This window comes from Daphnia magna, unplaced genomic scaffold (assembly GCF_020631705.1).
Source record: "Daphnia magna isolate NIES unplaced genomic scaffold, ASM2063170v1.1 Dm_contigs210, whole genome shotgun sequence".
In the NCBI taxonomy this organism is placed as follows: Eukaryota; Metazoa; Arthropoda; class Branchiopoda; order Diplostraca; family Daphniidae; genus Daphnia; species Daphnia magna.
Window position 1 is genome coordinate 65,611 of NW_025533178.1, and position 25,391 is coordinate 91,001.

At 34.1% G+C, this 25,391-nt stretch overlaps 1 pseudogene; it reads left to right on the top strand.

Annotated features, from left to right (window-relative positions):
* The first annotated feature begins 23,891 nt into the window (after positions 1-23,891).
* On the top strand, positions 23,892-25,041 carry LOC123467634 (annotated as a pseudogene).
* The last annotated feature ends 350 nt before the right edge of the window (positions 25,042-25,391 follow it).

The following is a 25,391-nucleotide window of genomic DNA, read 5'->3' on the forward strand; positions in this document are numbered from 1 at the left end:
CATGTAGAAGTATAAACTCATAATATAACAGTGTATTCACATTGAATACAAGTATATTTGATTCTGTTTACATGTAGAAGTATAAACTCATAATATAACAGTGTATTCACATTGAATACAAGTATAATTGATCCTGTTTACATATAGAAGTAAAAACTCATGGTTTCACAGTGTATTCACATTGAATACAAGTATATTTAATCCTGTTTACATATAGAAGTTAAAACTCATGGTATCACAGTGTATTCACATTGAATACAAGTATATTTGATTCTTTGTATATGTAGAAGTATAAACTCATAATATAACAGTGTATTCACATTGAATACAAGTATATTTGATTCTGTTCACATGTAGAAGTATAAACTCATAATATAACAGTGGATTCACATTAAATACAAGTATATTTGATTCTGTTTACATGTAGAAGTATAAACTCATAATATAAAGATGTATTCACATTGAATACAAGTGTATTTGATTCTGTTTACACTTAGAAGTATAAACTCATAATATAACAGTGTATTCACATTGAATACAAGTATATATGATCCTGTTTACATATAGAAGTAAAAACTCATGGTATCACAGTGTATTCACATTGAATACAAGTATATTTGATTCTGTTTACATGTAGAAGTATAAAGTAATAATATAACAGTGTATTCACATTGAATACAAGTATATTTGATTCTATTTACACGTAGAAGTATAAACTCATAATATAACAGTGTATTCACATTGAATACAAGTATATTTGATCCTGTTTACATATAGAAGTTAAAACTTATGGTATCACAGTGTATTCACATTGAATACAAGTATATTTGATATTATTTTTTTACATATAGAAGTAAAAACTTATGGTATCATAGTGTATTCACATTGAATACAAGTATATTTGATTCTGTTTACATGTAGAAGTATAAACTCATAATATCACACTATATTCACATTGAATACAAGTATATTTGATTCTGTTTACATGTAGAAGTATAAACTTATAGTATAACAGTGTATTCACGTTGAATACAAGTATATTTGATTCTGTTTACATGTAGAAGTATAAACTCATAATATAACAGTGTATTCACATTGAATACAAGTATATTTGATCCTGTTTACATATAGAAGTAAAAACTTATGGTGTCACAGTGTATTCACATTGAATACAAGTATATTTGATCCTGTTTACATATAGAAGTAAAAACTCATGGTTTCACAGTGTATTCACATTGAATACAAGTACATTTAATCCTGCTTACATATAGAAGTTAAAACTCATGGTATCACAGTGTATTCACATTGAATACAAGTATATTTGATTCTGTGTATATGTAGAAGTATAAACTCATAATATAACAGTGTATTCACATTGAATACAAGTATATTTGATTCTGTTTTCATGTAGAAGTATAAACTCATAATATAACAGTGTATTCACATTGAATACAAGTTTATATGATCCTGTTTACATATAGAAGTAAAAACTCATGGTATCACAGTGAATTCACATTGAATACAAGTATATTTGATTCTGTTTACATGTAGAAGTATAAAGTAATAATATAACAGTGTATTCACATTGAATACAAGTATATTTGATTCTATTTACATGTAGAAGTATAAACTCATAATATAACAGTGTATTCACATTGAATACAAGTATATTTGATTCTGTTTACATGTAGAAGTATAAACTCATGGTATCACAGTGTATTCACATTGAATACAAGTATATTTGATCCTGTTTACATATAGAAGTAAAAACTCATGGTATCACAGTGTATTCACATTGAATACAAGTATATTTGATTCTGTTTACATGTAGAAGTATAAAGAAATAATATAACAGTGTATTCACATTGAATACAAGCATATTTGATCCTGTTTACATATAGAAGTTAAAACTCAAGGTATCACAGTGTATTCACATTGAATACAAGTATATTTTATATTATTTACATATAGAAGTAAAAACTCATGGTATCACAGTGTATTCACATTGAATACAAGAATATTTTATATTATTTACATAAAGAAGTAAAAACTCATCGTATCACAGTGTATTGAAATTGAATACAAGTATATTTGATTCTGTTTACATGTAGTAGTATAAACTCATAATATAACAGTGTATTCACATTGAATACAAGTATATTTGATTCTGTTTACATGTAGAAGTATAAACTCATGGTATCACAGTGTATTCACATTGAATACAAGTATATTTTATATTATTTATATATAGAAGTAAAAACTCATGGTATCACAGTGTATTCACATCGAATACAAGTATATTTGATTCTATTTACATGTAGAAGTATAAACTCATAATATAACAGTGTATTGACATTGAATACAAGTATATTTGATTCTGTTTACATGTAGAAATATAAACTCATAATATAACACTGTATTCACATTGAATACAAGTATATTTGATTCTGTTTACATGTAGAAGTATACACTCATAATATAACAGTGTATTCAAATTGAATACAAGTATATTTGATCCTGTTTACGTATAGAAGTAAAAACTCATGGTATCACAGTGTATTCACATTAAATACAAGTATATTTGATCCTGTTTACATATAGAAGTTAAAACTCATGGTATCACAGTGTATTCACATTGAATACAAGTATCTTTGATTCTGTTTACATGTAGAAGTATAAACTCATAATATAACAGTGTATTCACATTGAATACAAGTATATTTTATTCTGTTTACATGTAGAAGTATAAACTCATAATATAACAGTGTATTCACATTGAATACAAGTATATTTGATCCTGTTAACATATAGAAGTTAAAACTCATGGTATCACAGTGTATTCACATTGAATACAAGTATATTTGATTCTGTTTACATGTAGAAGTATAAACTCATGGTATCACAGTGTATTCACATTGAATACTAGTATATTTTATATTATTTACATATAGAAGTAAAAACTCATGGTATCACGGTGTATTCACATTGAATACAAGTATATTTGATCCTGTTTACATATAGAAGTAAAAACTCAAGGTATCACAGTGTATTCACATTGAATACAAGTATATTTGATCCTGTTTACATATAGAAGTTAAAACTCATGGTATCACAGTGTATTACCATTGAATACAATTATATTTGATCCTGTTTACATATAGAAGTAAAAACTCATGGTATCACAGTGTATTCACATTGAATACAAGTATATTTGATTCTGTTTACATGTAGAAATATAAACTCATAATATAACAGTATATTCACATTGAATACAAGTATATTTGATCCTGTTTACATATAGAAGTAAAAACTTATGGTGTCACAGTGTATTAACATTAAATACAAGTATATTTGATATTATTTACATGTAGAAGTAAAAAATCATGGTATCACAGTGTATTCACATTGAATACAAGTATATTCCATGCAGTTTACATATAGAAGTAAAAACTCATGGTATAACTGTGTATTCACACTGAATACAAGTATATTCCATGCAGTTTACATGTAGAAGTAAAAACTCATGGTATAGCAGTGTATTCACATTGAATACAAGTATATTTGATGCAGTATACATATAGAAGTAAAAACTCATGGTATAACAGTGTAATCACATTGAATACAAGTATATTTGATGCAGTATAAATCTAGAAGTAAAAACTCATGGTATAACAATGTATTCACATTGAATACAAGTATATTCCATGCAGTTTACATATAGAAGTAAAAACTCATGGTATAACAGTGTATTCACATTGAATACAAGTATATTTGATGCAGTATACATATAGAAGTAAAAACTCATGGTATAACAGTGTATTCACATTGAATACAAGTATATTTGATGCAGTATACATATAGAAGTAAAAAATCAAGGTATAACAGTGTATTCACATTGAATACAAGTATATTCCATGCAGTTTACATATAGAAGTAAAAACTCATGGTATAACAGTGTATTCACATTGAATACAAGTATATTTGATGCTGTTTACATATAGAAGTAAAAACTTATGGTATAACAGTGTATTTACATTGAATACAAGTATATTCCATGCAGTTTACATATAGAAGTAAAAACTCATGGTATAACAGTGTATTCACATTGAATACAAGTATATTCCATGCAGTTTACATATAGAAGTAAAAACTCATGGTATAACAGTGTATTCACATTGAATACAAGTATATTTGATTCTGTTTCCATGTAGAAGTATAAACTCATGGTATAACAGTGTATTCACATTGAATACAAGTATATTTGATTCTGTTTACATGTAGAAGTATAAACTCATAATATAACAGTGTATTCACATTGAATACAGGTATATTTGATTCTGTTTACATGTAGAAGTATAAACTCATAATATAACAGTGTATTCACATTGAATACAAGCATATTTGATCCTGTTTATATATAGAAGTTAAAACTCAAGGTATCACAGTGTATTCAAATTAAATACAAGTATATTTGATTCTGTTTACATGTAGAAGTAAAAACTCTTAATATAACAGTGTATTCACATTGAATACAAGTATATTTGATCCTGTTTATATATGAAGTAAAAACTCATGGTATCACAGTGTATTCACATTGAATACAAGTATATTTGATCCTGTTTACATATAGAAGTAAAAACTCATGGTATCACAGTGTATTCACATTGAATACAAGTATATTTGATTCTGTTTACATGTAGAAATATAAACTCATAATATAACAGTGTATTCACATTGAATACAAGTATATTTGATTCGGTTTACACGTAGAAGTATAAACTCATAATATAACAGTGTATTCACATTGAATACAAGTATATTTGATCCTGTTTACATATAGAAGTATAAACTTATGTTATCACAGTGTATTCACATTAAATACAAGTATATTTGATATTATTTACATATAGAAGTAAAAACTCATGGTTTCACAGTGCATTCACATTGAATACAACTATATTTGATCCTGTTTACATATAGAAGTTAAAACTCATGGTATCACAGTGTATTAACATTGAATACAAGTATATTTGATTCTGTTTACATGTAGAAGTATAAATTCATAATATAACAGTGTATTCACATTGAATACAAGTATATTTGATTCAATTTACATGTAGAAGTATAAACTCATAATATAACAGTGTATTCACATTGAATACAAGTATATTTGATTCTGTTTACATGTAGAAGTATAAACTCATAATATAACAGTTTATTCACATTGAATACAAGTGTATTTGATTCTGTTTACATGTAGAAGTATAAACTCATAATATAACAGTGTATTCACATTGAATACAAGTATATATGATCATGTTTACATATAGAAGTAAAAAATCATGGTATCACAGTGTATTCACATTGAATACAAGTATATTTGATCCTGTTTACATATAGAAGTTAAAACCCATGGTATCACAGTGTATTACCATTGAATACAAATATATTTGATCCTGTTTACATATAGAAGTAAAAACTCATGGTATCACAGTGTATTCACATTGAATACAAGTATATTTGATTCTGTTTACATGTAGAAGTATAAACTCATAATATAACAGTGTATTCACATTGAATACAAGTATATTTGATCCTGTTTACTATTGAATTGTGACACATTGACTAATTTAATACCTTTTATTTCTTGAGGAATTATCGAAAAGAATAGAACTACAGACTTCAAACTTCTTAGAGCAAAGAGAACGACTGAGAGAGGAATGAAGCTAAACAGCATCCTTTTGGGAATGATGGTTCAGCAACCATAAATTACTGAACCGTTGCAATTTAGTCTCAACACACCTCCTTAAATTGTACTGTGAAGAAATGAAGATATTAGAATCTTGATCCTGTGATTGGTCCCTCGACGACTCCAAGTTGAGATCTAAGGTTACAAAAACGGTTGCCACTCAGTGGCTTTGTGAATATGTCGGCAAGTTGAGATTCTGAGGAGACGTGAGAGATATTAATTGTTCCGTTCGACTGTTGATCCCTGAGAAAATGATACTTAACATCTATGTGTTTTGACCTTGAGTGATGTTCTGGATTGTGAGTTATCGCGATGGCGCTTTTATTGTCACAATACAGATTGGTAGGGGATTGTTGAACAGCTCCAATTTGTGCTGTTAAACGACGTAGCCAAACGGCTTCTCTTGAACTGTCGCTGGCCGCAATATATTCCGATTCCATCGTAGATAATGCCACGCAGTTTTGGCGTCGACTGGACCAAGTAATAGCTCCCTGGTTAAACATGAATACGAATCCTGATGTAGAGCGTCTTGTATCCGTATCTCCAGCATAGTCTGCGTCTGAGAAGGCAGAGAGTGTGTCGATGTCTATACCTGTACCAGTAAATTGTAGCCCGAATCTTCGCGTTGATGCTAGATACTTGAGTACTTTCTTGGCTGCACTCCAGTGAGACTCGCCTGGATTTTCGCAGAATCTGGCCAACTGGTTCACCGCGTAGTTGATGTCAGGACGAAAAGTGATGGCAGCGTACATCAGGCTCCCTATGACTTGTCGGTATGGAATATTACTCATTTTTGCTGTTGTCTCGACATCTGCAGGCTGCGTGTTCCGGGAAAGACGAAGGCTGGGTTCAGCGGGAATCCGGACCGGATTACATTCTGTCATGTTAAACTTGGCCAGTACTTTTTCGATGTATGAAGGTGATGATAAGTGGAGCGTCTTTTTCGGTCTGTCTCGATTGATGTTCAAGCCGACGAAATGTTCTGCCGGACCTGCCTTCATCTTGTATTCTTCTCGTAGATGTTCGATAACTGATTGGCCTGCTGTCTTGTCACTGAAGGCGAATAGCCCATCGTCAACCCATATGGCCAGGATCATGAAGTCACCTCCTGACAGGCGAGTGTACACGCAAGGATCTGCTTCACTTTGATTGAACAGCAGGTTGACTAGAGATCGATGAATTTTCTTATTCCATAGTCTCGACGCTTGCTTAAGGCCATAAAGGCCTTTGTTCAGGCGACACACATAGTTTTCAGAATCTGCTGTGACGTATCCTTCCGGCTGATGGATGAATAGTTCTTGGTCGATTTCGCCATACAAAAAGGCGGTTTGGACGTCTATCTGCAGAAGGTGTAGGTCACGTGAAGCTGCTAGCGATAGGATGGACCGCAGGGAGTCGTATCTAACGACAGGTGCAAACGTTTCAGTGTAGTCAGTCCCGTGTTGTTGTTTAAAACCTTTCGCTACAAAGCGAGCTTTAAAAATAACAACATTTCCTTCCTTGTCTCTTTTTGCTTTGAATTGCCATCTGCTTGGAATGATTGTGCTGTTGCGGGGAGCAGGCACCAGCGTCCAGGTGTTGTTTTCTTTTAACGAGGCGATTTCTTTGTCCATGCCATTTCTCCATTGCTCAGCATGAGGGGACGCGATGGCTTCTTTGTAGCTTTGAGGCTCTTTGTAGAGAAGATCAAGAGCTTGCATTGCCTGGGAATGATGATTCTTGATTTGGATTTCACCTCCTGTGCTGTCTGAGGGCCATTGTTTCTTCGGGATGAGTCCTCGTTTCGATTTTCGTAGTTCCAGTTGAGGAATAGGCTGAGAGGATTGTTCTTTGCTGTTGATGTTGTGTTGATCAATTTTGTTGTTTTCAGTCAATAATGGTTGGTCAACGTTTGTCACATGTGTGACTTCTTCCATGAATTTAACATCTCGACTTGTGATCACTTTACGGTCTTTTGCAACGTATACAAGATACGCCTTGACTGTTTCACTGTACCCGACGAACAAACCTTCCACGGCCTTGGGGTCAAGTTTGCGTCGGTCTGCATCGGGGACATGTACGAATGCTCTAGTACCAAAAGCACGGAGATGCGATACATTAGGTTTCTTCCCGTACCAAAGCTCATACGGTGTTGATGTGAATCCGTCACGGAGGATGCGGTTTTGAGTGTAGATGGTGTAGTTTACTGCTGCTGTCCACAGGTGAAGAGGAATCTGCTTTGCATGTAGTTCTGTTCTGACTGCTTCGACGGTTGTTCTATTGTCCCTTTCGGCAACGCCGTTTTGTTGTGGGGTATGAGCGGCGCTAGTTTGGTGCAAGATCCCCTGTGATGACAGCCAGTTTTCAAAAGAATTGCTTTTAAACTCTCCTCCACCGTCTGACCGAAAAATACGAGGTCTCTTGCGAGTATCTGTATACATTCGTTCGGCAAATGCTCTGAAGCAGTCTGGTGTCTCCGACTTATGTTTCATGGTATATGCAGCTTTAAATCCAGAGAAATCATCCTTGAAGATGCAATAAAATCGTTTTCCCGTGGATGATGGGACGTTCATCTCAACAACATCGGAGTGTACAATTCCACCGACTTCTTCTGCTCTTTCTCTTCCTTTTGGAAATGGCATTCGATGCATTTTTCCTATGATACAGGAGTCACATTGTCCAGCAGATGATTCTCCAATGATATTCAGTCCAATGACGGAGTTAGATGTAGTCATCTTTCTTATCGTGTCATGATTGACATGAGCTAGGCGTTCATGCCAGACATCGAACGAAGCGCCACTGCTGGTCGCGGCTTCGGCATTTGCTTTCTCTTGAGTCAATAAATCCAGTTGATAGAGAGATTGGCCTACACGCCTTCCAACCATGAAGAGAGATTCACCCTGAACAATTTCGACGTCGGAACCGGAGAACGTGACTTTGTACCCGAGTTCAGTGATGACAGGAATGGAGATTAGGTTTATACCTATGTCTGGTATAAAGAGTACATCTTTGATGGTTCCTGATATTAGTTGGCCGTTGATCTTGGTCTTTATTGGTATGTCTCCTCTACCATGGGCATAAATAACCTTCTTGCCAATTCCGGTTATGGTCAGCTTTCCGGGTGTAATCGAGGTGAAGTTGGTGAACAGGTGTCTCTGATCGGACATGTGTTGAGTTGCCCCGGAATCGGCAAACCAGTTCATTCTAGACGATGATGCTAGACCAAAAATAGATACGAAGGAAAAATTCTTTGCCTTCGGTTCGGGTACATTTGCTTTGTTTCTCTTGTTCTGTGAGCCACCTTGTTCTTCATCTGTGTCTCTCTCGCGTTTACTTGGTCGATGGTCTTTGGTCCAATGATTTGTACGGTGACATACAGAACAATAGCGGTTTGGCCTAGACTGGTGGTTTTCAGATCGGTTGAACGGAACTTTGTTGCTTAGGTGGCCGTTGGATGCATCTCGTCGTGGAGGATAATAGTTTGCCTTTAAAGCTTCTCGTTCTTCGTGCCGAGGTACATTGCTTTCAGACTGCCTTCGTTTTATTTTTCGTTCCTCTTGTATAAGCCTGGCTCTCAGATTGTCAAGTGTCTTGTCATTGACTGGCATACTGTCCCATGCAGTTTCCATATGCTCAAATGTTTTTGGCAAGGTGGATAAGATTTTGGCCACGATTTCGTCGTCGCTCACATTAACATCTAATTCCTTCAGTTGAGACGCCATTGTTTCAATATCAGTGACGTGCGTCATGATATCTATGCCTTCTTGATAGTTAAGTGAGAGGAATTCTCTGTGTAGTAGATGTTTATTATCGGCTGCTCTCTGGAGGTACTGAGTGGACATTCTAGTCCACATTTCATTAGCCGTTCTACATATCATGAGGCCTAAGGTTTTTACACGAAGAGTTAGCTTGTTGTCTCAGTTATTGCTTGTCAAAGATTGATACCTTTTTGACGTTCTTTATCATTAGTTTGGTAAATCATAATTCGAGCTAAGCAGTCTCTTTGTCTCCATTGTCTGATTGCATCAATGTTGATTGGAATCGGGTGATTGTTTTCATCCTCAAAATTTGCATCTTCAGCATATTGTTCATCAGGGTGTCTATCGTAGCCCTGGGGAGATTGGACAAAGGTACATTGTTCGATTAATTTATCATGAACAGCATTTGATTGCAATCAAGTGGTTTAAGTTGAAAATGAGAATGTCCTTTGTTGAAGGACAGCACATTTACCTCGACTAAGTCTTGGAGTCCACTGAGTTCGAGTTGCATGGTAAGTCCATGCTTCCATTGTTGAAAGTTTGTTCCATCAAACTTCTCAATATGTTTAACATCAATACGTGGTATTGGATCCATATTGTCACTTCTTCAGCAGTTGTACTGCTGGATGATCTGTGAAAAAAAAAGAGGTTTCCTACATTGTCTCAACATGTGTTCACAAAATTATCCCCTTTTTTTTTTGGTTTAGTTCAGTTGTTTTTTTTTAAATAACATTCGGTTAAAAGAAGTCTGGGCCCATAACCTATTGAATTGTGACACATTGACTAATTTAATACCTTTTATTTCTTGAGGAATTGTCGAAAAGAATAGAACTACAGACTTCAAACTTCTTAGAGCAAAGAGAACGACTGAGAGAGGAATGAAGCTAAACAGCATCCTTTTGGGAAGGATGGTTCAGCAACCATAAATTACTGAACCGTTGCAATTTAGTCTCAACATTTACATATAGAAGTAAAAACTTATGGTATAACAGTGTATTCACATTGAATACAAGTATATTTGATGCAGTATACATATAGAAGTAAAAACTCATGGTATAACAGTGTATTCACATTGAATACAAGTACATTTGATGCAGTATACATATAGAAGTAAAAAATCAAGGTATAACAGTGTATTCACATTGAATACAAGTATATTCCATGCAGTTTACATATAGAAGTAAAAACTCATGGTATAACAGTGTATTCACATTGAATACAAGTATATTTGATGCTGTTTACATATAGAAGTAAAAACTTATGGTATAACAGTGTATTTACATTGAATACAAGTATATTCCATGCAGTTTACATATAGAAGTAAAAACTCATGGTATAACAGTGTATTCACATTGAATACAAGTATATTTGATTCTGTTTACATGTAGAAGTATAATCTCATGGTATAACAGTGTATTCACATTGAATACAAGTATATTTGATTCTGTTTACATGTAGAAGTATCACTCACTCTATAAAGCAGCAAGGGTTCTTTGTGGGCGAAGTTTTGTGTGTGTATCTGTCTGTTTGTTTGTCCGTTCAAGGTCGTGTAGGCGCACGCTGCCATTGGTTGGACGGCGTCACGTGCTTTTTTTCTACCTGCGAAAAGCTTCGACTACCTGCAAAAGGTTCGAACTGCCGCCAGCTAGGCTTAACCTTTTCCTTTCACTTTTACGTCCCTTTTACCGTTGGTTCAACTGCCGTCACGTGCTTTTTTTCTACCTGCGAAAAGGTTCGACTACCTGAAAAGGGTTCGACCTGCCGCCAGCTATGCTTAACCTTTTCCCTCTTTCCGCTTTTCTACACTGTAGCTATTCCCCACACCGCACTCCGCATTTCATCTACCCCGACTCCACCATAATGGCCGACGTCAACCATATGCCCAGCACACAGCCTTCACGTCAACGGTAATAAGATTATATACACGCTGAATCACCAATTACACCACCAATTAACAATTATTTTCCAACAGGTCCGTTGGTAACGTTCTATTTTGAAGAGACTGCAGCCCCATAACAACCAACAATTCATTGTTTTCATTGCCTGTCGTTGTCATTGTCTGTGTTTCATAACTACCTCAAGAGACTGTTCCATTTGACAGCCCTAAAATAACCACCAATTCATTGTTTTGGTTGACAGCTCCATTTGCTGTGTCTCAAACTCCACATTATGAGACTGTCCCATTTTGCATCCACCAGACACTATTAGAGAACATTCTCTTTTGCATCCTTTAAACAGTCCCAAATTAATTTGTTTCCACCAGCTCCTTATTCTGCATTCCAACACTTTTTAGAGACCATTCCATTTTGCATCCCTCAAGCAAGCTCCAATTTACTGTTTCCTCACCAGCTCCATTGACTTGAATTCACCACACTTCAGAGAACGTTCTCTATTGCAACCCTCAAACAGGCCCAAATTCCTGGTTTTTCACCAGCTCAGTTGACTGCATTCCATCAACTTTCAGAAATCGTTCCACTTTGCATCCTTTATACAAACACCAATTGATTTTGCTTCCACCAGCTCTGTTGACTGCATTCCAACACTTTTTAGGGACCGTTCCCTTTTGCATCCTCTACCAAGCCCCAATTCATTGTGTTTCCATCAGCCCCATGGACTGCATTCCAACACCCTTTAGACAACGTTCCCTTTCACCTTCTTCAAACAAGCCCCATTTCATTGTGATTTCACCAGCTGTGTTGACTACATTCCAACACTTTTCAGAGACCGTTCTCTTTTGCATCCCCCCAAACAAGCCCCAATTCATTGTTTTCACCAGGTCTATTGATTGCTTTCCAACACTTTTAGAGACCGTTCTCTTTTGCATCCTTAAAACAAACCCCAATTGATTTTGGTTCCACCACCTCTGTTGGCTGCGTTCCAACACTTTTAAGAGACCGTTCCCTTTTATCACCTCTCAAACAACCATCATTGCATTTTGTTCTCAACAGCTCCATTTACAGCGTTCCAACACTTTTAAGAGACCGTTCCCTTTTGCATCCCTCAACCATCAGCTATTGGATACTGTTCTCAACAGCTCCCCTGACTGCGTTCCAACACTTTTAAGAGACCGTTCCCTTTTTCACCTCTCAAAAAACCATCATTGCATTTTGTTCACAACTGCTCCACTGACTGCGTTCCAACACTTTTAAGAGACCGTTCCTATTTGCATCCCTCAAACAACCACCAATTCATTGTATTCTGATGAGCTTTTTTGACTGCATTCTAACACCTTTGAGAGACTGTTCCCTTTTGCATCCCTCAAACAAGCCCCAATTCATTTTGTTTTCTCCAGCTCCATTGACTGTGTTCCAACAATCTTCAGAGACCGTTCCATTTTGCAGTCCTCAAACCACAGCTATTGGATACTGTTCTCAACAGCTCCATTGACTGCGTTCCAAAACTTTTAAGAGACCGTTCCCTTTTGCAGTCCTCCAACCACAGCTATTGGATACTGTTCTCAACAGCTCCACTAACTGCGTTCCAACAGTTTTAAGAGACCGTTCCATTTTGAAGCCCTAAAACAACCACTATTGCATACTGTTCTCAACAGCTCCCTGTTGCGTTCCAGCACTTTTAAGAGACCGTTCCCTTTTGCAGCCCTAAAACAACCACCAATGCATTTTGTTCCCAACAGCTCCACTGACTGCGTTCCAACACTTTTTAGAGACCGTTCCCTTTTGCATCCCCCCGAACAAGCCCCAATTCATTGTTTTCACCAGGTCTATTGATTGCATTCCAAAACTTTTAGAGACCGTTCCCTTTTGCATCCTTTAAACAAACCCCAATTGATTTTGGTTCCACCAAATCTGTTGGCTGCATTCCAGCACTTTTCAGAGATCGTTCCCTTTTAGCTTACTTCAAACAAGCCCCAATTCACTGTGTTTTCACCAGCTCCATTGACTGCATTCCAAATATTTTCAGAGACCGTTACTTTTTACATTCTTCAAACAGACCCCATTTCATTGTGTTTTCACCAGCTGTGTTGACTACATTCCAACACTTTTCAGAGAACGTTCCCTTTTGCATCCCCCCAAGCAAGCCCCAATTCATTGTTTTCACCAGGTCTATTGATTGCATTCCACAATTTTAGAGACCGTTCTCTTTTGCATCCTTAAAACAAACCCCAATTGATTTTGGTTCCACTACCTCTGTTGGCTGCATTCCAGCACTTTTCAGAGATCGTTTCCTTTTAGCTTCCTTCAAACAAGCCCCAATTTACTGTGTTTTCACCAGCTCCATTGACTGCATTCCAAATATTTTCAGAGACCGTTTCTTTTTACATTCTTCAAACAGGCCCCATTTCATTTTTTTTCACCAGCTGTGTTGACTACATTCCAACACTTTTCAGAGACCGTTCCCTTTTGCATCCCCCCAAACAAGCCCCAATTCATTGAGTTCTTACAACTCCTTAAGAGACCGTTCCCTGTTGCATCCAAACAAGCACCAATTCATGTTTTCTTAACATGTCTATTGACTGCGTTCCAACAACCTTTAGACACCATTTCTTTTCATATCCCTCAAAGAACCATCATTGCATTTTTTTTCTTAACAGCTCAATTGAGTGCGTTCCAACACCATTAAGAGATTGTACCCTTTTGTTCCAGTGCACGTGCTTCCATTGGTTCGATTCGAGAGGGTTCACGTAACTTTTTCTACCTGGAAAATGGTCGACCACCTGAAAAGGGTTTGAACTGCCGCCGGTTAGGCTTAACCTTTTTCTTTCAAATTTTCGTGGACAGGGCGGGTAAAAGGTCGGACTGGGGAAAACGGCGGGCAGGTGTAGACCTACGGGCAGAGCGAGAGGCAGGGCGAGATCCGCGCGCAGGGCGAGACCCGCGGACTGGTTGGAAACGACGGGCATTGGTAGGACACTTAATCTGCAAGTAAAGGACCAAGAAAGGAGCACGGGCATGGCCTTGGGGGAAATTCCCAAGTGCGCTCAACCGTGATTGGTTTTCCCTCCATTGTTTGGTACGTGTATGAGTGCTACGACTTGACAATGCGTGGATTAATGGGCTTAAAGTGATTAATAAATCGTAAGAAGATTAAGTGGCTTAACATGGATGAAGTGGCTTAACGTGGATTAAGCGGCTTTACATGGATTAAGAGGCTTAAAGTAGATTAAGGTGTAAAAAGTATAAGGGGTATTAAAGTAAAAGTCGAATAACTTGCAGCAGACAATACAAGTATAACTCAACTAACGTGCAGCAGACAATACAAGTATAACTCAACTAACGTGCAGCAGACAATACAAGTATAACTCAACTAACGTGCAGCAGACAATAAAAGTATAAGTCGACTAAATGCACAGCAGACACTGAATACTAGACTTCACCTATTACCGTCCAGGGACGGGCCGCCGTATACTAGTAAACTCATAATATAACAGTGTATTCACATTGAATACAGGTATATTTGATTCTGTTTACATGTAGAAGTATAAACTCATAATATAACAGTGTATTCACATTGAATACAAGCATATTTGATCCTGTTTATATATAGAAGTAAAAACTCATGGTATCACAGTGTATTCACATTGAATACAAGTATATTTGATTCTGTTTACATGTAGAAGTAAAAACTCTTAATATAACAGTGTATTCACATTGAATACAAGTATATTTGATCCTGTTTATATATGAAGTAAAAACTCATGGTATCACAGTGTATTCACATTGAATACAAGTATATTTGATCCTGTTTACATATAGAAGTAAAAACTCATGGTATCACAGTGTATTCACATTGAATACAAGTATATTTGATTCTGTTTACATGTAGAAATATAAACTCATAATATAACAGTGTATTCACATTGAATACAAGTATATTTGATTCGGTTTACACGTAGAAGTATAAACTCATAATATAACAGTGTATTCACATTGAATACAAGTATATTTGATCCTGTTTACATATAGAAGTATAAACTTATGTTATCACAGTGTATTCACATTAAATACAAGTATATTTGATATTATTTACATATAGAAGTAAAAACTCATGGTTTCACAGTGCATTCACATTGAATACAACTATATTTGATCCTGTTTACATATAGAAGTTAAAACTCGTGGTATCACAGTGTATTAACATTGAATACAAGTATATTTGATTCTGTTTACATGTAGAAGTATAAACTCATAATATAACAGTGTATTCACATTGAATACAAGTATATTTGATTCAATTTACATGTAGAAGTATAAACTCATAATATAACAGTGTATTCACATTGAATACAAGTATATTTGATTCTGTTTACATGTAGAAGTATAAACTCATAATATAACAGTTTATTCACATTGAATACAAGTGTATTTGATTCTGTTTACATGTAGAAGTATAAACTCATAATATAACAGTGTATTCACATTGAATACAAGTATATATGATCATGTTTACATATAGAAGTAAAAACTCATGGTATCACAGTGTATTCACATTGAATACAAGTATAATTGATCCTGTTTACATATAGAAGTTAAAACCCATGGTATCACAGTGTATTACCATTGAATACAAATATATTTGATCCTGTTTACACATAGAAGTAAAAACTCATGGTATCACAGTGTATTCACATTGAATACAAGTATATTTGATTCTGTTTACATGTAGAAGTATAAACTCATAATATAACAGTGTATTCACATTGAATACAAGTATATTTGATCCTGTTTACATATAGAAGTAAAACTTATGGTGTACAGTGTATTCCATTAAATACAAGTATATTTGATATTATTTACATATAGAAGTAAAAACTCATGGTATCACAGTGTATTCACATTGAATACAAGTATATTTGATTCTGTGTACATGTAGAAGTATAAACTCATAATATAACACTGTATTCACATTGAATACAAGTATATTTGATTCTGTTTACATGTAGAAGTATAAACTCATAATATAACAGTGTATTCACATTGAATACAGGTATATTTGATTCTGTTGACATGTAGAAGTATAAACTCATAATATAACAGTGTATTCACATTGAATACAAGCATATTTGATCCTGTTTACATATAGAAGTTAAAACTCAAGGTATCACAGTGTATTCAAATTAAATACAAATATATTTGATTCTGTTTACATGTAGAAGTATAAACTCATAATATAACAGTGTATTCACATTGAATACAAGTATATTTGATCCTGTTAATATATGAAGTAAAAACTCATGGTATCACAGTGTATTCACATTGAATACAAGTATATTTGATCCTGTTTACATATAGAAGTAAAAACTCATGGTATCACAGTGTATTCACATTGAATACAAGTATATTTGATTCTGTTTACATGAAAAAATATAAACTCATAATATAACAGTGTATTCACATTGAATACAAGTATATTTGATCCTGTTTACATATAGAAGTAAAAACTTATGGTGTCACAGTGTATTCACATTAAATACAAGTATATTTGGTATTATTTACATATAGAAGTAAAAACTCATGGTATCACAGTGTATTCACATTGAATACAAGTATAATTGATTCTGTTTACATGTAGAAGTACAAACTCATAATATAACACTGTATTCACATTGAATACAAGTATATTTGATTCTGTTTACATGTAGAAGTATAAACTCATAATATAACAGTGTATTCACATCGAATACAAGTATATTTGATCCTCTTTACATATAGAAGTTAAAACTCATGGTATCACAGTGTATTACCATTGAATACAAGTATATTTGATCCTGTTTACATATAGAAGTAAAAACTCATGGTATCACAGTGTATTCACATTGAATACAAGTATATTTGATTCTGTTTACATGTAGAAGTATAAAGTAATAATATAACAGTGTATTCACATTGAATACAATTATATTTGATTCTATTTACATGTAGAAGTATAAACTCATAATATAACAGTGTATTCACATTGAATACAAGTATATTTGATTCTGTTTACATGTAGAAGTATAAACTCATAATATAACAGTGTATTCACATTTAATACAAGTATATTTGATCCTGTTTACATATAGAAGTAAAAACTCATGGAATCACAGTGTATTCACATCGAATACAAGTATATTTGATCGTGTTTACATATAGAAGTTAAAACTCATGGTATCACAGTGTATTCACTTTGAATACAATTATATTTGATTCTGTTTACATGTAGAAGTATAAAGTAATAATATAACAGTTTAGTTACATTGAATACAAGTATATTTGATTTTATTTACACGTAGAAGTATAAACTCATAATATAACAGTGTATTCACATTGAATACAAGTATATTTGATTCTGTTTACATGTAGAAGTATAAACTCATAATATAACAGTATTTTCACATTGAATACAAGTATATTTGATCCTGTTTACATATAGAAGTAAAAACTTATGATGTCACAGTGTATTCACATTGAATACAAGTATATTTGATATTATTTACATATAGAAGTAAAAACTCATGGTATCACAGTGTATTCACATTGAATACAAGTATATTTGATTCTGGTTACATGTAGAAATATAAACTCAAAATATAACACTGTATTCACATTGAATACAAGTATATTTGATTCTGTTTACATGTAGAAGTATAAACTTATAATATAACAGTGTAATCACATTGAATACAAGCATATTTGATCCTGTTTACATATAGAAGTTAAAACTCAAGGTATCACAGTGTATTCAAATTCAATACAAATATATTTGATTCTGTTTACATGTAGACGAAAAAACTAATAATATAATAGTGTATTCACATTGAATACAAGTATATTTGATCCTGTTTATATATGAAGTAAAAACTCATGGTATCACAGTGTATTCACATTGAATACAAGTATATTTGATCCTGTTTACATATAGAAGTAAAAACTCATGGTATCACAGTGTATTCACATTGAATACAAGTATATTTGATTCTGTTTACATGTAGAAGTATAAAGTAATAATATAACAGTGTATTCACATTGAATACAAGTATATTTGATTCAATTTACATGTAGAAGTATAAACTCATAATATAACAGTGTATTAACATTGAATACAAGTATATTTGATTCTGTTTACATGTAGAAGTATAAACTCATAATATAACAGTGTATTCACATTGAATACAAGTATATTTGATCCTGTTGACATATAGAAGTAAAAACTCATGGTATCACAGTGTATTCACATTGAATACAAGTATATTTGATCCTGTTTACATATAGAAGTAAAAACTCATGGTATTACAGTGTATTCACATTGAATACAAGTATATTTGATATTATTTACATATAGAAGTAAAAACTCATGGTATCACAGTGTATTCACATTGAATACAAGTATATTTGATTCTGTTTACATGTAGAAGTAAAAACTCATAATATAACAGTGTATTCACATTGAATACAAGTATATTTGATCCTGTTTACATAAAGAAGTTAAAACTCATGGTATCACAGTGTATTTACATTGAATACAAGTATATTTGATTCTGTTTACATGTAGAAGTATAAACTCATATTATAACAGTGTATTCACATTGAATACAAGTATATTTGATTCCGTTTTTATGTAGAAGTATAAACTCATAATATAACAGTGTATTCACATTGAATACAAGTATATTTGATTCCGTTTACATGTAGAAGTATAAACTCATAATATAACAGTGTATTCACATTGAATACAAGTATATTTGATCCTGTTTACATATAGAAGTAAAAACTCATGGTATCACAGTGTATTCACATTGAATACAAGTATATTTGATCCTGTTTACATATAGAAGTAAAAACTCATGGTATTACAGTGTATTTACATTGAATACAAGTATATTTGATATTATTTACATATAGAAGTAAAAACTCATGGTATCACAGTGTATTCACATTGAATACAAGTATATTTGATTCTGTTTACATGTAGAAGTAAAAACTCATAATATAACAGTGTATTCACATTGAATACAAGTATATTTGATCCTGTTTACATAAAGAAGTTAAAACTCATGGTATCACAGTGTATTTACATTGAATACAAGTATATTTGATTCTGTTTACATGTAGAAGTATAAACTCATATTATAACAGTGTATTCACATTGAATACAAGTATATTTGATTCCGTTTACATGTAGAAGTATAAACTCATAATATAACAGTGTATTCACATTGAATACAAGTATATTTGATCCTGTTCCCATATAGAAGTGAAAACTCATGGTATCACAGTGTATTCACATTGAATACAAGTATATTTGATTCTCTTTACATGTAGAAGTATAAACTCATAATATAACAGTGTATTAACATTGAATACAAGTATATTTGATTCTGTGTACATGTAGAAGTATAAACTCATAATACAACAGTGTATTCACATTGAATACAAGTATATTTGATCCTGTTTACATATAGAAGTAAAAACTCATGGTATCACAGTGTATTCATATTGAATACAAGTATATTTGATCATGTTTACACATAGAAGAAAAATCTCATGGTATCACAGTGTATTCACATTGAATACAAGTATATTTGATTCTGTTTACATGTAGAAGTAAAAACTCATAATATAACAGTGTATTCACATTGAATACAAGTATATTTGATTCTGTTTACATGTAGAAGTATAAACTCATATTATAACAGTGTATTCACATTGAATACATGTATATTTATTCCGTTTATATGTAGAAATATAAACTCATAATATAACAGTGTATTCACATTGAATACAAGTATATTTGATCCTGTTCCCATATAGAAGTTAAAACTCATGGTATCACAGTGTATTCACATTGAATACAAGTATATTTGATTATGTTTACATGTAGAAGTATAAAGTCATAAAATAACAGTGTATTCACATTGAATACAAGTATATTTGATCCTGTTTACATATAGAAGTAAAAACTCATGGTATCACAGTGTATTCACATTGAATCCAAGTATATTTGATATTATTTAAATTTAGAAGTAAAAACTTATGGCAAGCCAAACGTACCGGCCGAATCGAATAGTGATCCGCGCGCGAGCATTAATATATGTCTTGATGTGATGATATATCTGTCGTTCGAAGTGAGTTGCTAGACCATAAAGGGTCACAGATACGAGGGTCACCTTCTAACGTGCGACATGGGCACACCAAGCGGTTCACACCAACAACTCTTACAGACACCCGCTAACAATTTGTTAACGAACACGGCTTATCGTAACAATGTTTAATAACCGTATACCGTAACGCAAATGGTTGAAATGCATGTAACCCCCCACAGAAATTTAAAAAAGAAATGACGACTTAGATATTCGTTGATATGCTCAAGTTTGCGAAAACGGAAAATGAACAAAGTGTTTTTCACAAAGGATGTATTTGGAAACTTAAGAAGAAATTATGGGTGTTTCCATTATGAACCTAGTAGGATTTGGTTCCATGTTTCTTCTTAAGTTTCCAAAACATTCTACATTACAATTATTCCTATAGTAAGAAAACAAAAAGGTATTAAAGTTGCAAACCAGACCAAGAATTTATTGCTGTTTCTATAGTGTTGCTAAAAATAAACTTTAAACTTACCCTTGACCATCAACATTTATTTCCTATAATACATCCTTTGTTAGCAAATGAAAGAAAACTAACTTTTAAAACCGTAAACAAATGTTGACATGTACACCATCACAAAACAAATTTGCGTACACTATCATAAACGGAACTCCACCTGTGCATGAAGATGTTAAATGAAGAGGACAAGTGAAGTATCCAGTTTCAAAAGTTTGATTGCCTAACGGAGAGCACAATGTTTTTTGTTCGAATATCCCGCTTTTCCCTGTTAGTCCCATCTCGGTCGGTGATTGGCTGTTACTCTTGTAGTAATTTTTCAGGTGAACCACGGAAGATTTCTCAGGCGAACAACGGTTGAAACAATTGTACAAAATTGATGAGTTTTACAAAATTAAATAGCGCTCGGCGGATTCTATTGAAATCTGTAAAATATAAATCTTTAGCTGTAAACGGCAAATTCAGAAAACGGAAAATGAACTCTTTTCTCTTGCACGTTTCCCACGTAGTTGTCTACTGGAACCGGACGATCAAACGGAGAAAAACACTTTGTTCATTTTCCGTTTTCGCAAACTTGAGCATATCAACGAATATCTAAGTCGTCATTTCTTTTTTAAATTTCTGTGGGGGGTTACATGCATTTCAACCATTTGCGTTACGGTATACGGTTATTAAACATTGTTACGATAAGCCGTGTTCGTTAACAAATTGTTAGCGGGTGTCTGTAAGAGTTGTTGGTGTCAACCGCTTGGTGTGCCCATGTCGCACGTTAGAAGGTGACCCTCGTATCTGTGACCCTTTATGGTCTAGCAACTCACTTCGAACGACAGATATATCATCACATCAAGACATATATTAATGCTCGCGCGCGGATCACTATTCGATTCGGCCGGTACGTTTGGCTTGCCATAAAAACTCATGGTATCACAGTGTATTCACATTGAATACAAGTATATTTGATTCTGTTTACATGTAGAAGTAAAAACTCATGGTATAACAGTGTATTCACATTGAATACAAGTATATTTGATTCTGTTTACATATAGAAGTAAAAACTCATGGTATAACAGTGTATTCACATTGAATACAAGTATATTTGATTCTGTTTACATGTGTAGAATTAAAAACTCATGGTATAACAGTGTATTCACATTGAATACAAGTATATTTGATGCTGTTTACATATAGAAGTATAAACTCATGGTATAACAGTGTATTCACATTGAATACAATTATATTTAATCCTGTTTACATATAGAAGTAAAAACTCATGGTATAACAGTGTATTCACATTGAATACAAGTATATTTGATGCTGTTTACATATAGAAGTAAAAACTCATGGTATAACAGTGTATTCACATTGAATACAAGTATATTTGATGCTGTTAACATATAGAAGTAAAAACTCATGGTATAACAGTGTATTCACATTGAATACAAGTATATTTGATCCTGTTTACATATAGAAGTAAAAAATCATGGTATAACAGTGTATTCACATTGAATACAAGTATATTTGATGCTGTTTACATATAGAAGTATAAACTCATGGTATAACAGTGTATTCACATTGAATACAAGTATATTTGATGCTGTTTACATATAGAAGTAAAAACTCAGAATGTAACAGTGTATTCACATTGAATACAAGTATATTTGATCCTGTTTACATATAGAAGTAAAAACTCATGGTATAACAGTGTATTCACATTGAATACAAGTATATTTGATGCTGTTTACCTGTAGAAGTAAAAACTCATGGTATAACAGTGTATTCACATTGAATACAAGTATATTTGATGCTGTTTACATATAGAAGTATAAACTCATGGTATAACAGTGTATTCACATTGAATACAAGTATATTTGATCCTCTTTACATATAGAAGTAAAAACTCATGGTATAACAGTGTATTCACATTGAATACAAGTATATTTGATGCTGTTTACATATAGAAGTTAAAACTCATGGTATAACAGTGTATTCACATTGAATACAAGTATATTTGATGCTGTTTACCTATAGAAGTAAAAACTCATGGTATAACAGTGTATTCACATTGAATACAAGTATATTTGATGCTGTTTACATATAGAAGTATAAACTCATGGTATAACAGTGTATTCACATTGAATACAAGTATATTTGATGCTGTTTACATATAGAAGTAAAAACTCATGGTATAACAGTGTATTCACATTGAATACAAGTATATTTGATGCTGTTTACATATAGAAGTAAAAAATCATGGTATAACAGTGTATTCACATTGAATACAAGTATTTGATGCTGTTTACATATAGAAGTATAAACTCATGGTATAACAGTGTATTCACATTGACTACAAGTATATTTGATTCTGTTTACAAGGATATTGGGTTCTGTTTACATATAGAAGTAAAAACTCATAATATTACAGTGTATTTTACATTGAATACAAGTATATTTGATCCTGTTCACCTATAGAAGTTTAAACTCATGGTATAACAGTGTATTCACATTGAATACAAGTATATTTGATGCTGTTTACATATAGTGTTGGAAACGAAAGACGTCCCCAACGGCCGACGATGAGATCCGGCCGAACAACCAGGATTCCGGCCCATTTACGGGAATACGATCTTCGGGGCCCACGATAGGTGGCCCCTTGTCACCCGCCCGACTGTACTGATTATTTGTGCCCTTTCCCCCCCCCCCCTGGTGTCAATGTCATATTTTGGAGGGGCGGGGCGGGAAGAATTCAAAATTTTTTTAAAAAAAAAAAAAAAAAAAAAAAAAACCTAAAAAAAAAAAAAATTTTTTAAAAAATTTTTTTTTTAAAAATATTTCGGTAAGGTATCGCTAGACACACGATTCCTTCCGAACATGGTCCTTCGAACCTTCCTTTTTTTGAACCGGTATATTTTTTGTGAAACTGACTGAACGCCTCTCGGCAAAGCGTTCGGGTCTCTTTGGCAACAAAAGACCCACTGACTCTTTCAACTTAAACTGCTCTTACTATCAAACTTAAAACTCTCCCTTTAATCAAATTTCCAAAAAATTTAGTTAAGTGTATATGTGTGTGTGCTTTTCGACAATTCGTCTAGCCGTCATCGCCATTTTTTTGACAAACCGCGTGGCGGCCTGAGGCGTCAGAAAATCTGAACGCCTCACACACACACACACTCAACTGTAAAAGCATTTCACCCCTTTCCTTTTTTGACCTTTTTAAAAGTAAAAACATTTGATAATTCTTTCTTTCTCTCTCCCTAAACATCAACTTAAATTAAATTCAGAAAGTTTACTATTGATCTGTCTCTTTCTCTGCTTATTCCTGCATCAATTTTTCACAACTTGACCTTTTCTTTTTTTCTCTCAACGCTCCACTTTAGTGGAGCTCCAAGAAAGGGCTCCTTTTTTTCAGCAAAAATTAGGCCCGAACAAAAAAGAAAGCGGCACTTGGCCCGCCTACGAGGAGAGATTGCCCCATGGACGGGCCCAATCCGGGAGCCACTATACAAAAACACCAGAGAAGGTCAACGTGAAAGTCGGCGTGAAGAATATCGCAACAGGCCAATCATACCACCATCCCGTCCGGACGATCCAATCATCATTGGCCCATCACCCGAACAGCTGGAAATAAATCTCCGTCGGGTCTTGGATCGATTTGCAGCCACTGACCCTCCTCCAAGGCGATACTTCCCGACACCGGCTGAGAGAGCCGAATTCGCCAGACAAATATCGGCACCTGCCACTCAAGACTTCCGGATCACCAGGGGGCTGTTTCACGGCCCCAAACAACATCAACCAAACGTACCAGTCCAGGCAGCCGCCGCCGAAGAAGCAGGAGCCGTTGGCGGAAAAGAGAAAAGAGTAGAAGGGGCAGTTGGAGGTGAGGACAGCGAGGAGGACGATACTCTGCAGTTTCTCTACGAGAGCCTCTCAATTGAAGAGCCGATACAAGCCCCCATCCCGACACCACCAAAACCAACAGAGCCAACACGGCAAGGCCGAGCAAGAGGAAGGGGGCTACTGATGCACTCGCAAGAGAGCCCCAGAGAAAGTTCCAAATCCAGGATCGCCTGGATTCGAAGACTGGCGGAGCAACAAGAAGGAAATTAGATTCCCTCCATTGTTCCAATAACATCACTGTATTCTAGGAATGTCGTCTTGTCGTCGATAAATACAGGATGTGTCTTTCTTCCATAAATTTACTTTAATAATATTCAAAAAAAAAAAAAAAGCCTTCTTACATCAGATGGGAGATAAGCAACAGCTGAACTCCATAACAAAAACCCTTTTCTTTTTCCCTCAGCAGACAGAACACAGCATTCCGAAGGCGATTAGGTGAACTAGGGTCGAGCCAAAACTTAGCCGACCCGCCGC